At 51.3% G+C, this 14,518-nt stretch overlaps 1 pseudogene; it reads left to right on the top strand.

Annotated features, from left to right (window-relative positions):
• The first annotated feature begins 5,267 nt into the window (after window positions 1-5,267).
• Window positions 5,268-6,259, top strand: LOC103117945 (polyglutamine-binding protein 1-like; annotated as a pseudogene).
• Window positions 6,260-14,518: the final 8,259 nt, after the last annotated feature.

Below are 14,518 nucleotides of genomic sequence, written 5' to 3' on the forward strand. Positions count from 1 at the left end.
TGGATCGACCAGTCAACACCCAGGTTCAGCGGGGAAGCAATTACAGAAGCCTGACCTTCCACCTTCTGCAACCCACAATAACCTTGGGTCTTTATCCCAGAGGGATAAAGAATGGGAAAGCTAACAGGGGAGGGGATGGGATATGGAGATCTGGTGGTGGGAATTGTGTGGAGTTGTACCCCTCTTATCCTACGATTTTGTTAATGTCTCCTTTTTAAAATAAATAAATAATTTTTTAAAAAAGTTTATGGCCTGTCAGGTGGTGCAGTGGATAAAGTATTGGACTCTCAAGCATGAGGTCCTGAATCCCATCCCCAGCAGCATACGTACAAGAGTGATGCCTGGTTCTTTGTCTCTAGGCTTTCTCATTAAGAAATATTAAAAGTTCATGTGTTTCAATGCTTTGTGTTGTACATATGCGGAAAACTATCTGGTAGTTGTCTTTCAGAGAAATGTAGATCCATGGTTTGAGATGTAAAATAGAGCAATGAGAGGGAGCCAGGCATTGGCGCAGGAGGTTAAGTGCATATGGCAGAAAGCATTCGGATCTGCATCAGGATCCCCGTTTGAGCCCCTGGCTCCCCACCTGCAGGGGAGTCGCTTCACAGGCAGTGAAGCAGGTCTGCAGATGTCTGTCTTTCTCTCCCCCTCTCTATCTATCCCTCGTCTCTCCATTTCTCTATCCAATAACAACATTAACAACAATGATGACAAACAACAAGGGCAACAAAAGGGAAAAATGAATAAGTAAAGTTTATTTTAAAAAAAGGACATATATAGCAATGAGGGTCCTTGAACATAGATGAAAGGTAAAACCACTTGAATTTAGATACATGCACTTATAATACTTCCTTCCTTTCCCTCTCTAATTTGCTTTTTCCCTTTATTTATTTATATTTTTGCCTCCAAGGCTATCACTGGGAAATCGGTGCCTACACTATGGATCCACTGCTCCTGGAGGCTATTGTTTCCTCCTTTAGTTGCCCTTGTTGTTTTTCCTTGTTGTTGTTTTGGCTGTCGTTGTTGGATAGCACAGAGATAAATCGATAGAGGAAGGGAAGACAGAGAGGGAGAAAAAGATAGACACCTGCAGACCAGCTTACAGCCTTAAGCGACCCCCATGCAGGTGGGGAGCCAGGGGGCTCAAACTGGGATCCTTAGGCTGGTCCTTGTGCTTTGTGCCACCTGCACTTAATCTGTTGTGCTACCGCCCAACTCCCTTATTCATTCTTTTTTCTTAGTTAATTAACTAATTAATTTTCCCTTTTGTTGCCCTTGTTGTTTCTTATTTTGTTGTAGTTATTAGTGTAGTTGTTATTGGTGTTGTCATTGTTAGATAAGACAGAGAGATGGAGAGAGGAGGGGAAGACACAGGGGGAGAGTTTTTTTTTTTTCCCAGAGTGCTGATCAGCTCTGGCTTAAGGTGATGTGGGGGACTGAAGCTGAGACTTTAGAGTCTCAGGCAGGAGAGTCTGTTTGCATAACCATTATGACATATACCCCCTTTTATTTTACTTCATTTTTTAATGGAAGTAGAAAGGGTGAGAGTCCACAGCGCTACGCTTCTTTCAATGGGGTGGGAGCCGGCCTTGAACCTGTGTCTTGCACATGGCAGAGCAGCAGAATACCCAAGTCAGCAATCTGGCTGGCCTGGTGCTATGGTTCTTCTCTCTGTCTCTGTCTCAAACTGAAAAAGCCATTCCAGAGCAGTGTAGTCCTGGAGATGACAAAATATAAATAACAATAATAATAATAATAATAATAAATAAAGACATGGTAAATTTGGGGACTTCTAGATAAACATCACCCTAAACGAACTGCAAGAGCCCAAACCTCATGGCTGATGGCTGATGTCTGCACAGAGACACAAGAGGAGGAACAGTCTAGCCACTCCTAGGACACTGTTTTCTTCTTTTCTGTTCTTTAAAAAATACTGATTTATTTATTCCTTTTGTTGCCCTTGTTGTTTTTATTGTTGTACTTACTATTGTTGTTATAGGTGTAGTGATTGTTGGCTAGGACAGAGAGAAATGGAGAGAGAAGGGGAAGGCAGAGAGGGGGAGAGAAAGACAGACACCTGCAGCCCTGCTTCACTGCCTGTGAAGTGACTCCCCTGCAGGTGGCATATAAACTCTTTTTCAAAAGTAAGTTGGGAGTGATAGTGGGGCGATCTTCAGCATGTGTATGGGGTGGGAAAGAACCTTATTTCTTATTTGAGGTGATGGGAACTTGTGGGACCACGCCAGGCTCAGGCTATTGTGTTACAACGCTAGCCAGGCCCTTGTTCCAAATGGAGTTGCACTCACAAAGGACAAGGTGGGGAGTGAGCCTCTCTTTAGGGGACACCCTTCAATTCCATCTGCACACCCCAGAAGAAGTGAAGATGGCTCCCTCCTTGTGCCACACCTCCTTTCAGGGTGAATAGGGTTTCCCTGTGTACAGACAGGAGCTGGGATCCAGGGGTGAACTGGCTTCTACCAGTGCCCTGCTTGGTGGTGACATGTGCCTGAGGTTCCTGGAAGAGCCTCCACTGCCCTGATCAGATCACCCAGATTGAACCCTGATGGGTTTCCAGAGACACTGTCTTGCTTCAGCTAGTCTCCTGAGGAATCTGTGACTCTGTAGAGCCCCGTGGCTTGAAGGGATAATGCAGAGCCTGGGGGCTCCAGGCCCAGCCTTCTTTAAGGACTCCCAGCCTGACAGCCACAGAAGCGAGGCTGCCTCTGCACGGGAAGACAGGACCAGGGAGAGTTCCAGAAGGAGTATCACCTAGCCGACTCCCACTTCACTGCTGCTAGGATGAGCTGCCAGGCCAGGCTGTGGGCCTCGCTCTTGGTCGCCATGGTCCTGTGTCTTCATGGGGCCCTGTCGCAGGAATCCAAGCCTGCTGGGACCCAGAAGCCCTTCGTGGAGGGCCTGCGCAGACTTGAGGAGAAAGTGCTGAAGGTCAGTCCCTCAGCGGGCAAGTGAGGGTCTGGTGGCAGATTCCGTGGAGGCACCACTGGACATGGATGTGGGCACCGTTTGACCTCCTGGACTTAGGCTGGGTGGCTCGGAGACTGGAGGGGCTGTGGGACGGTGGGGTGTTTGGGGCTGGAGCTGGAACTCCTGTGTGGGTCATGATGATTTCCCCAGGACCCTGCTGCATGAGGCCTAAGAGGTGCCCCACAAGAGGCGCCCAGCTGTGTGTCTACAGTCCAGGGACAGCTGGGCCTCAGTGTGGGGAGGACAGCCGGTAGCCTGGGGTGCTGGTGGCTGTGTGAGCTTGGTGCCCTCTCACGGGGTCTGGTCAGCTGGGTGGTGGCAGGTTCCTACCTACTGTGACCCTGCTGTGTTTCCCCCCCGCCTCCTGGACAGTTCCGCAGACTGCAGGAGTCAGCCATCTCCCGCCTGCAAAATGTCAGCCGCCTCCGAAACCAGTCCTCCAGCCCGGACCCTCGTCTACACAGCCTGATCCAGGAGGGCCAGGCCCTGGTTCATGCTCTCAGCCAGTCTCAGACCACCCTGCACAGCCTCCTGGAGTCCCACCAGAGTCGGCAGGGAGCCCAGGAGTCCCAGGAGGCCACTGTCTCCACTCTGGCCCTGGAAGTGCAGGCCATGCTCGACACACTTTGGGGCCTGACGCGCCTGGCCCACAGCCTGGAGGCCAGGGTGAATGCACTCCAGGGCCAGCACCAGGGGCCAGGCCCTTGCATTCCAGGCCTGGGGACTGCCCCGCCCCCCCACTCAGCCTAGGCTGCCAAGCCCTGGGGAAACCCTACCCAAGCCCCCTGGAAATCCAGGCCAGAGGTGGGGGGTCAGGAGCTTCCTACAGATAAAGAGATGAGCCCCCACTTCCAGTCCTGGTCTTTCTTCTTAAGAGTCATGGGAAGCAGCAAGGTTGGGGGATTCAGGCCCTTCCTGCCCGTGCCCAATAGAGCCCCTGGTCTTCCTGGGACCCTCTCCCACCTGCACAAAGAGGGGACGTGCCTGTGTGATTCCAGTCATGCCCCTCCCTTCTCCTGTGATGCTCCTCCTTTTATCTGTGGACACCAAGAAAACCAATAAAGCCGACTTCTTTTCATGCCAAGTTGTGTGACAGTGAATTCCTGGGCCTGGTCAGCATGGACTAGTTCCATGAAGCTGGGTGGGGGACGGTGGAGCAGACAGGTGCTAAGAGCTTTCTCGGAGCCCAGCACAGAGGCCTCTGCACAGCTGCTCTGTGGATGGGTGTGGGGAGACCTGCCAGTCCCTGTCTCGGGTCTTTTGGCAGCCCCCAGGCCTACAGAGCTGTCTGGGGCTCCTGAGTACCGGCCCTGGCTGAGTCACGGTCACTGAGGGCGTTCTGGAGCTGGAAAGCCCGGTCCTCGTGAGGCCCCTGAGTCAATAAGTGGCTCCCAGCAGCCCCTGCTGTCCTGAGCCACCCACCTTCCACCTGCCTCAGCTATCAGGGTCCTCCACATTCTCTGGGAGCTTTGATGCACTGCTGAGGAGAGAGGGCCCACATCCTCCTCCCAGGAAGGTCAGAAGCTGACTGGAGGCATTTCTGCAGGAACTGGTGGTTCGCAGTGCACAACCACTGCAGGGCAGGCAGGGAGGCTCATGTCATGGGGCCACACACCCTCCATGAGTGTCCAGGGGGCTCGTGGGGAGGGGGCATTGGGGTGGCAGGACAATGGAGTCAGTCAGGGCTGGGGGCTCAGGGCTAGGGAGTTGAAGGACACCCAATTGCCACCCAGGGATGAGGGGCTGTTTGCTGTGGGAGCTAAAGATTGACAAGGATGGGCAGTCAGCCTGGGCATAACCCTGAGTTCACAGCCTGGTCTCTCTGCTGGGCCTCTCTGGGACTGACCTGGCCAGAGAGAAGGCCCAGCCTCCCCAGCACAGTCTGCTGTCCGCACAGGGGCACCCCTGAGGGAGCTGCCAGCACCCTGTCTCCAAGTCCTCCCTCCAAGGTGGCCCCATCACTCTCAGCACAGGGCAGAGCCAGGTCATACTCACAAGAATGCTCCGGAATCCTAGGCTCCATCTCTAAGCCCAGCAGCTGGCTCGCCAGCTGGAGTGTACACCTCACCACGCAGGAGGATTCGGCTGTGAGCTCCTGGCCAGCACACGGGGGCACCACACAATGGGGCAGCTTCATAAGCAGTGCTGCCGGACACCTCTTCTGTCTCTCTCGCTGTGGCAAAACAATGTCTGCCAGGAGTGCTAGAGGTAGAGTCACACACCCTCAGTCACTCTCAGGTGGAAATAAAGGAAATTTTATATTTAAAATTTATTTCGGTGAGAGGAGACCGTGCTCAGGGCTTTTCAGTTTGAGATTGGCATCTTGGTGCATATCAGAGCAGCACCGAGCTAGAGACGTCAGGTCTGACAGCCTTCTGCTTCCTTCCCGGCTGGATCAGTCCGTTAGCTACCGATTATGCCGCTGCCCGTGGCGCTGTAGACCCGCCTGGCCAAAAGAGGCATCCTCAAACATCTGGAACCTGAACCAGAGGAGGAGATCATCGCCGAAGACTATGATGATGACCCAGTGGATTACGAGGCCACCCGGCTGGAGGGCCTGCCACCAAGCTGGTACAAGGTGTTTGACCCTTCCTGCGGTCTCCCCTATTACTGGAATGTGGACACAGACCACGTGTCCTGGTTCTCACCACATGATCCCAACTCTGTTGTGACTAAATCTGCCAAGAAACTCAGGAGCAGTAACACAGATGCTGAGAAGACGTTGGACAGGAGCCACGAGATCTCAGAGAATAGCCATGTCAAGTCAGAGAGGAGCCATGAGAAGTCAGATCAGAGCCATGAGCAATCAGAGCGAGACAGAGAGCATAGTTATGACAAAGTGGAGAGAGAGAGGGAACAGGAGCGGGATTGGGACCGGGACCAGGACCGTGGCTATGACAAGGGTGACCAAGAAGTCAGCTAGGAACGGCTCCATCACCGATGGGAGGAGCTAGCTCCCTACCTCAAAAGAAAGAAGGCAAGCTGGAAGGATTAGGAGCTAGACCCCATGGACCTCAGCTCATACTCAGATGCACCCCGGGACACATGGTCAACAGGACTCCCCAAGAGGAATGAGGCCAAGACTGGGGCGGACACACTACGGCCGCCGGACCCCTGTTCCAGCAGCAGCCTTACCCACCCCCTGGGGCTGGGTTCCATGCCAACCTTGAGGCCTCGAGGACCAAGCAGCAGGACTGACCCTCTAGCATAGTTTCCACACACACATTGTCACCCAGCAGTTTTGAATAATAAAATCTTGGTCAGTGGAAAAAAATTATTTCAGGGGTCAGGTGGTAGCACAGCGGGTTAAGCACACGGGGTACAAAGCATAAGGATTGGTGTAAGGATCCCATTTCGAGCCCCTGGTTCCCCACCTGCAAGGGAGTCCCTTCACAAGTGGTGAAGCAGGTCTGCAGGTGTCTGTCTTTCTCTCCCCTTCTCTGTCTTCCCCTCCTCTCTCTACTTCTCTCTGTCCTATCCAACAACAATGACATCAACAACAACAATAACTACAAAAATAAAGCAACAAGGGGAACAAGAGGGAAAGTAAATAAATATTTAAAAAGAAAAAATATTACAGGGCTATAGTTCTGCTCCCACCACTGCTCCCACCACTGCAGCTCTGTGCCCCTCACCGCCACCATAGTATTCTGCACAAAGTCTTAGCAACAGTTTGACTGCTTTCCCCTGCCCCCAGTTCATGTGTTTTGGGCAGGGGTAGTATAATGGTTATGCAAAGAGACTCTCATGCCTGAGGCTCCAAAGTCCCAGGTTCAGTCCCCATCACCACCATAAGCCAGAGCTGAATCGTGCTCTGGAAAAAAAAAATCAACACAACGAGTACCACCTCAGCATGCTTCACTTCAGACTGTGTCCAGAGACTCCAGGTGTGGAATGACAACCCTTCAGCTTCATTACTCGGGTGAGACCGTTCCTTTCATAGTATTCTCTAATTCCATTCCAGGCAGTTCACTTCCTAACAAAGTCCCAAAATCTAGATAGAGACCAGGTCTGGTCCCATGAGATAGAGCATATGTCCACACATATCCATAAACTAGGGCAAAACATATACCTGAAAGCAAAAGTATGCAAGACTCTGCACTGAGTACCCCCCAACACTTCATCTGCACTATTCCAGCCTGTAGGCCCATAATTGTTCATCACTTTGTTTGGCTTTGTAACTCTCTTTGTTAACTCTCTTTTCAGCCACCAGGTTCCACATGCCAGCAGGATGGCGACCAAACTTCCCTGGACAGACAACCCCACCAATGTGTCCTGGAGCTCTGTTTCTCCAGAGACCCACACTACTAGGGAAAGAGAGAGGCAGGCTGGGAGTATGGATCGACCAGTCAACACCCAGGTTCAGCGGGGAAGCAATTACAGAAGCCTGACCTTCCACCTTCTGCAACCCACAATAACCTTGGGTCTTTATCCCAGAGGGATAAAGAATGGGAAAGCTAACAGGGGAGGGGATGGGATATGGAGATCTGGTGGTGGGAATTGTGTGGAGTTGTACCCCTCTTATCCTACGATTTTGTTAATGTCTCCTTTTTAAAATAAATAAATAATTTTTTAAAAAAGTTTATGGCCTGTCAGGTGGTGCAGTGGATAAAGTATTGGACTCTCAAGCATGAGGTCCTGAATCCCATCCCCAGCAGCATATGTACAAGAGTGATGCCTGGTTCTTTGTCTCTAGGCTTTCTCATTAAGAAATATTAAAAGTTCATGTGTTTCAATGCTTTGTGTTGTACATATGCGGAAAACTATCTGGTAGTTGTCTATCAGAGAAATGTAGATCCATGGTTTGAGATGTAAAATAGAGCAATGAGAGGGAGCCAGGCATTGGCGCAGGAGGTTAAGTGCATATGGCAGAAAGCATTCGGATCTGCATCAGGATCCCCGTTTGAGCCCCTGGCTCCCCACCTGCAGGGGAGTCGCTTCACAGGTAGTGAAGCAGGTCTGCAGATGTCTGTCTTTCTCTCCCCCTCTTTATCTTCCCCTCGTCTCTCCATTTCTCTATCCAATAACAATATTAACAACAATGATAAACAACAAGGGCAACAAAAGGGAAAAATGAATAAGTAAAGTTTATTTTAAAAAAAGGTATATATAGCAATGAGGGTCCTTGAACATAGATGAAAGGTAAAACCACTTGAATTTAGATACATGCACTTATAATACTTCCTTCCTTTCCCTCTCTAATTTGCTTTTTCCCTTTATTTATTTATATTTTTGCCTCCAAGGCTATCACTGGGAAATCGGTGCCTACACTATGGATCCACTGCTCCTGGAGGCTATTGTTTCCTCCTTTAGTTGCCCTTGTTGTTTTTCCTTGTTGTTGTTTTGGCTGTCGTTGTTGGATAGCACAGAGATAAATCGATAGAGGAAGGGAAGACAGAGAGGGAGAAAAAGATAGACACCTGCAGACCAGCTTACAGCCTTAAGCGACCCCCATGCAGGTGGGGAGCCAGGGGGCTCAAACTGGGATCCTTAGGCTGGTCCTTGTGCTTTGTGCCACCTGCACTTAATCTGTTGTGCTACCGCCTAACTCCCTTATTCATTCTTTTTTCTTAGTTAATTAACTAATTAATTTTCCCTTTTGTTGCCCTTGTTGTTTCTTATTTTGTTGTAGTTATTAGTGTAGTTGTTATTGATGTTGTCATTGTTAGATAAGACAGAGAGATGGAGAGAGGAGGGGAAGACACAGGGGGAGAGTTTTGTTTTTTTTTCCCAGAGTGCTGATCAGCTCTGGCTTAAGGTGATGTGGGGGACTGAAGCTGAGACTTTAGAGTCTCAGGCAGGAGAGTCTGTTTGCATAACCATTATGACATATACCCCCTTTTATTTTACTTCATTTTTTAATGGAAGTAGAAAGGGTGAGAGTCCACAGCGCTAAAGCTTCTTTCAATGGGGTGGGAGCCGGCCTTGAACCTGTGTCTTGCACATGGCAGAGCAGCAGAATACCCAAGTCAGCAATATGGCTGGCCTGGTGCTGTGGTTCTTCTCTCTGTCTCTGTCTCGAACTGAAAAAGCCATTCCAGAGCAGTGTAGTCCTGGAGATGACAAAATATAAATAACAATAATAATAATAATAATAATAAATAAAGACATGGTAAATTTGGGGACTTCTAGATAAACATCACCCTAAATGAACTGCAAGAGCCCAAATCTAATGGCTGATGGCTGATGTCTTCACAGAGACACAAGAGGAGTAACAGTCTAGCCACTCCTAGGACACTGTTTTCTTCTTTTCTGTTCTTTAAAAAATATTGATTTATTTATTCCTTTTGTTGCCCTTGTTATTTTTGTTGTTGTACTTACTATTGTTGTTATTGATATCATCATTGTTGGATAGGACAGAGAGAAATGGAGAGAGGAGGGGAAGACAGAGAGGGGGAGAGAAAGACAGACACCTGCATCCCTGCTTCACCGACTATGAAGCGACTCCCTTCAGGTGGAGTATAAACTCTTTTTCAAAAGAAAGTTGGGAGTGAGAGTGGGGGTATCCTCGGCATGTGTAGCGAGTGTGAAAGAGCCTTATTTCTTATTTGAGGTGATGGGAACTAGTGGGACCATGCCAGGCTCAGGCTATTGTGTTCCAACACTAGCCAGGCCCTCGATCCAAATGGAGTTGCACTCACAAAGGACAAGGTGGGGAGTGGGCCTCTCTTTAGGGGACACCCTTCAATTCCATCTGCACACCCCAAAAGAAGTGAAGATGGCTCCCTCCATGTGCCACACCTCCTTTCAGGATGAATCAGGTTTCCCTGTGTGCAGACAGGAGCTGGGTTCCAGGGGGTGAACTGGCTTCTACCAGTGCCCTGCTTGGTGGTGACATGTGCCTGAGGTTCCTGGAAGAGCCTCCACTGCTTTGATAAGATCACCCAGATTGAACCCTGATGGGTTTCCAGAGACACTGTCTTGCTTCAGCTAGTCTTCTGAGGAATCTGTGACTCTGTAGAGCCCGGGGGCTTGAAGGGATAATGCAGAGCCTGGGGGCTCCAGGCCCAGCCTTCTTTAAGGACTCCCAGCCTGACAGCCACAGAAGCGAGGCTGCCTCTGCACGGGAAGACAGGACCAGGGAGAGTTCCAGAAGGAGTATCACCTAGCCGACTCCCACTTCACTGCTACTAGGATGAGCTGCCAGGCCAGGCTGTGGGCTTCGCTCTTGGTCGCCGTGGTCCTGTGTCTTCATGGGGCCCTGTCGCAGGAATCCAAGCCTGCTGGGACCCAGAAGCCCTTCGTGGAGGGCCTGCGCAGACTTGAGGAGAAAGTGCTGAAGGTCAGTCCCTCAGCGGGCAAGTGAGGGTCTGGCGGCAGATTCCGTGGAGGCACCACTGGGCATGGATGTGGGCACCGTTTGACCTCCTGGAGCTAGGCTGGGTGGCTCGGAGACTGGAGGCGCTGTGGGAAGGTGGGGTGTTTGGGGCTGGAGCAGGAACTCCTGTGTGGGTCATGATGATTTCCCTAGGCCCTGCTGCATGAGGCCTAAGGGGTGCCCCACAAGAGGCGCCCAGCTGTGTGTCTACAGTCCAGGGACAGCTGAGCCTCAGTGTGGGGAGGACAGCCGGTAGCCTGGGGTGCTGGTGGCTGTGTGAGCTTGGTGCCCTCTCACGGGGTCAGGTCAGCTGGGTGGTGACAGGTTCCAACTGTGACCCTGTGTTCCGCCCACCCCCACAGTTCCGCAGACTGCAGGAGTCAGCCATCTCCCGCCTGCAAAATGTCAGCCGCCTCCGAAACCAGTTCTCCAGCCCCGACCCTCGTCTACACAGCCTGATCCAGGAGGGCCAGGCCCTGGTTCATGCTCTCAGCCAGTCTCAGACCACCCTGCACAGCCTCCTGGAGTCCCACCAGAGTCGGCAGGGAGCCCAGGAGCCCCAGAAGCCCCAGAAGCCCCAGGAGGCCACTGTCTCCACTCTGGCCCTGGAAGTGCAGGCCATGCTCGACACACTTTGGGGCCTGACGCGCCTGGCCCACAGCCTGGAGGCCAGGGTGAATGCACTCCAGGGCCAGCACCAGGGGCCAGGCCCTTGCATTCCAGGCCTGGGGACTGCCCCGCCCCCCCACTCAGCCTAGGCTGCCAAGCCCTGGGGAAACCCAACCCAAGCCCCCTGGAAATCCAGGCCAGAGGTGGGGGGTCAGGAGCTTCCTACAGATAAAGAGATGAGCCCCCACTTCCAGTCCTGGTCTTTCTTCTTAAGAGTCATGGGAAGCAGCAAGGTTGGGGGATTCAGGCCCTTCCTGCCCGTGCCCAATGGAGCCCCTGGTCTTCCTGGGACCCTCTCCCACCTGCACAAAGAGGGGACGTGCCTGGGGGGCAGACGTGCCTGTGTGACTCCAGTCATGCCCCTCCCTTCCCCTGTGATGCTCCTCCTTTTATCTGTGGACACCAAGAAAACCAATAAAGCCGACTTCTTTTCATGCCAAGTTGTTTGACAGTGAATTCCTGGGCCTGGTCAGCATGGACTAGTTCCATGAAGCTGGGTGGGGGACGGTGGAGCAGACAGGTGCTAAGAGCTTCCTCTGAGCCCAGCACGGAGGCCTCTGCACAGCTGCTCTGTGGATGGGGCTGGGGAGACCTGCCAGTCCCTGTCTCGGGTCTCTTGGCAGCCCCCAGGCCTACAGAGCTGTCTGGGTTTCCCGAGCACTTGCCCTGGCTGAGTCACGGTCACTGAGGGCGTTCTGGAGCTGGAAAGCCCGGTCCTCGTGAGGCCCCTGAGTCAACAAGTGGCTCCCAGCAGCCCCTGCTGTCCTGAGCCACCCACCGTCCATCTGCCTCAGCTATCAGGGTCCTCCACATTCTCTGGGAGCTTTGATGCACTGCTGAGGAGAGAGGGCCCACATCCTCCTCCCAGGAAGGTCGGAAGCTGACTGGAGGCATTTCTGCAGGAACAGGTAGGTCGCAGTGCATAGCCACTGCTGGGCAGGCAGGGAGGCTCATGTCATGGGGCCACATACCCTCCGTGAGTGTCCAGGGGGCTCGTGGGGAGGGGGCATTGGGGCGGCAGGACAATGGAGTCAGTCAGGGCTGGGGGCTCAGGGCTAGGGAGTTGAAGGGCAGACACCCAATTGCCACCCAGGGATGAGGGGCTGTTTGCTGTGGGAGCTAAAGATTGACAAGGATGGGCAGTCAGCCTGGCCAGAAGCCTGAGTTCACAGTCTGTTCTCTCTGGTGGGCCTTTCTGGGACTGACCTGGCCAGAGAGGAGGCCCAGCCTCCCCAGCACAGTCTGCTGTCCGCACAGGGGCACTCCTGAGGTAGTTGCCAGCACCCTGTCTCCAAGTCCTCCCTCCACAGTGGCCCCATCAGTCACAAGAATGCTCTGGAATCCTAGGCTCCATCTCTAAGCCCAGCAGCTGGCTCGCCCACTGGAGTGTACACCTCACCATGCAGGAGGATTTGGCTGTGAGCTCGTGGCCAGCACACGGGGGCACCACACGATGGGGAGGCTTCATAAGCAGTGCTGCCAGACATCTCTTTCTGTCTCTCTCGCTGTGGCAAAACAATGTCTGCCAGGAGTGCTAGAGGTAGAGTCACACACCCTCAGTAACTCTCAGGTGGAAATAAAGGAAATTCTATATTTAAAATTTATTTCGGGAGTTGGGTAGTAGCACAGCGGGTTAAACACAGGTGGTGCAAAGCGCCAGGATTGGCGTAAGAATTCTGGTTCAAGCCCCTGGTTCCCCACCTGCAGGGGAGTTGCTTCACAAGCGGTGAAGCAGGTGTGCAGGTGTCTGTCTTTCTCTCCCCTTCTCTGTCTTTCCCTCCTTTCTCCATTTCTCTCTGTCCTATCCAACAACAACATCAATAACAACAACAGTAAGAACTACAACAACAATAAAACATAAGGGCAAAAAAGGGGAAAATAAACAAATATATAAATATTAAAACATTAAAAGAGAGAGAGACAGAATGAGTGAGTAGTAGTCTGGGAGTTGATCCAGTAAATAAGCATTGGACTTTCAAGCATGATGTCCTGAGTTCATTCCCCAGCAGCACATGTACCAGAGTGATGTCTGGTTCTATCTCTGTCTCTGTTTCTCTCTCCTATCTTCTTCATTAGTAAATAAATAAAATATTAAAGAGGAAGGGAAGGGGAGGAAGAGAGCACTAAGAGGAGGAAGGGAATCAGAGCTTCACTCTGACATATGCAGTACGGGGGGTTAAACTGGGAGCTTCATGCTTGCAAGTTCAGTGTTTTATCCACGGCACCACTTCTGGATCATCATTTGTTTATTTCTATGAGGAAGAGACAGACCAGAGCAGTGTTCATTCCTGGTTTGTGTGGTGCTGCGGGTCATGCCTTGGACCTTACGCATGTAAATCCTGTGTTCAACCCTGGATCGACCACCCTGGCCTGAGCAGAGCAGATTCACCAGGTGCCAGAGGAGCCTTGTATTTCAACCCCCCCCCTCACTCAGGCTGAGGCTCAGGGCTTCAAAAAAGCAAGGGTGGGGTGATGCAGTTGGGAGGTCACCTGGCAGATGCTAAGTGTCCTGTCATGAGGCGTGACTCCCAGGAGTGGAGAGCTACAGACTTCCCAGCACTGATCCACCACTCATGAGACTTACCCTGTGCACAGTGCTCTCCCATGTGGTGGCCCAGGCCTTGAGCCAAGGTCCTTATAGGTAGAAATGTGTGCACTCAGCTGGCGAGCTAGTTCCAGCCTCCTATTATAGCTTTCTTTCTTTCTTTTTTTTTTTTGCCTCTGGGGCTATCACTTGGGCTCAGTGCCTGAACTATGAATCCACTGCTCCTGAAGGCCATGTTTCCCATTTTGTTGCCCTTGTTGTTATGTTTGTTGTAGTTGTTATTGTTTTAATAGCTGTTGTTGTTGTTGGATAGGACAGAGAGATCTATAGAGGAGGGGAAGATAGAAAAAAGTAAAAAAAAAAAAAAGACAGACATCTGCAGACCTGCTTCACTGTTTGGGAAGCGACCCCATGCAGGTGGGGAGTTGGGGCTCAAACCAACTTATGCTAGCTCTTGCTCTTTGTGATATGTGCATTTAACTCACTGCTGCCAGGGGCCAGCCCCAGCAGGTTATTAGGATATCCTGAAAGATGAGGGGCACCGGCACGGAATGAGGAAGAATGAGAGACGAGTGGGTTGGTGCTGAATCAAGCTCAAGCAGACATCTCTGTCATACTCAAGCAGTACTTTATTTTTATAGTCTCATAAGGCTTAGATCATTAAAACAAAAATCACCAAGGTATAGATTATTAAAACAAAAATCATCAAGGCTTTGGTCACCAATACATAAATCACCAAGGTTTTGATTTTTTTTTAAATTTTTTATTTAAGAAAGGATTAGTGAACAAAAGCATAAGGTAGGAGAACACCTCCTGCTTTGTGGGGAACACAAAGGTGGGGAACACCTCCTGCTTTGTGGAACATTCACATTCCAGGGCCACCTTTCTCCCTAGAGATCACATCACAGTTTCTATGTCTTTGTTATTCCTGTACCTGTGTGCTAGGCAGATTTCCTATTAAGATTAATATTCTACCTGTATGTTTATGCCATCCTCTTGTT

Source organism: Erinaceus europaeus, chromosome 15, assembly GCF_950295315.1.
Source record: "Erinaceus europaeus chromosome 15, mEriEur2.1, whole genome shotgun sequence".
Taxonomy (NCBI): Eukaryota; Metazoa; Chordata; class Mammalia; order Eulipotyphla; family Erinaceidae; genus Erinaceus; species Erinaceus europaeus.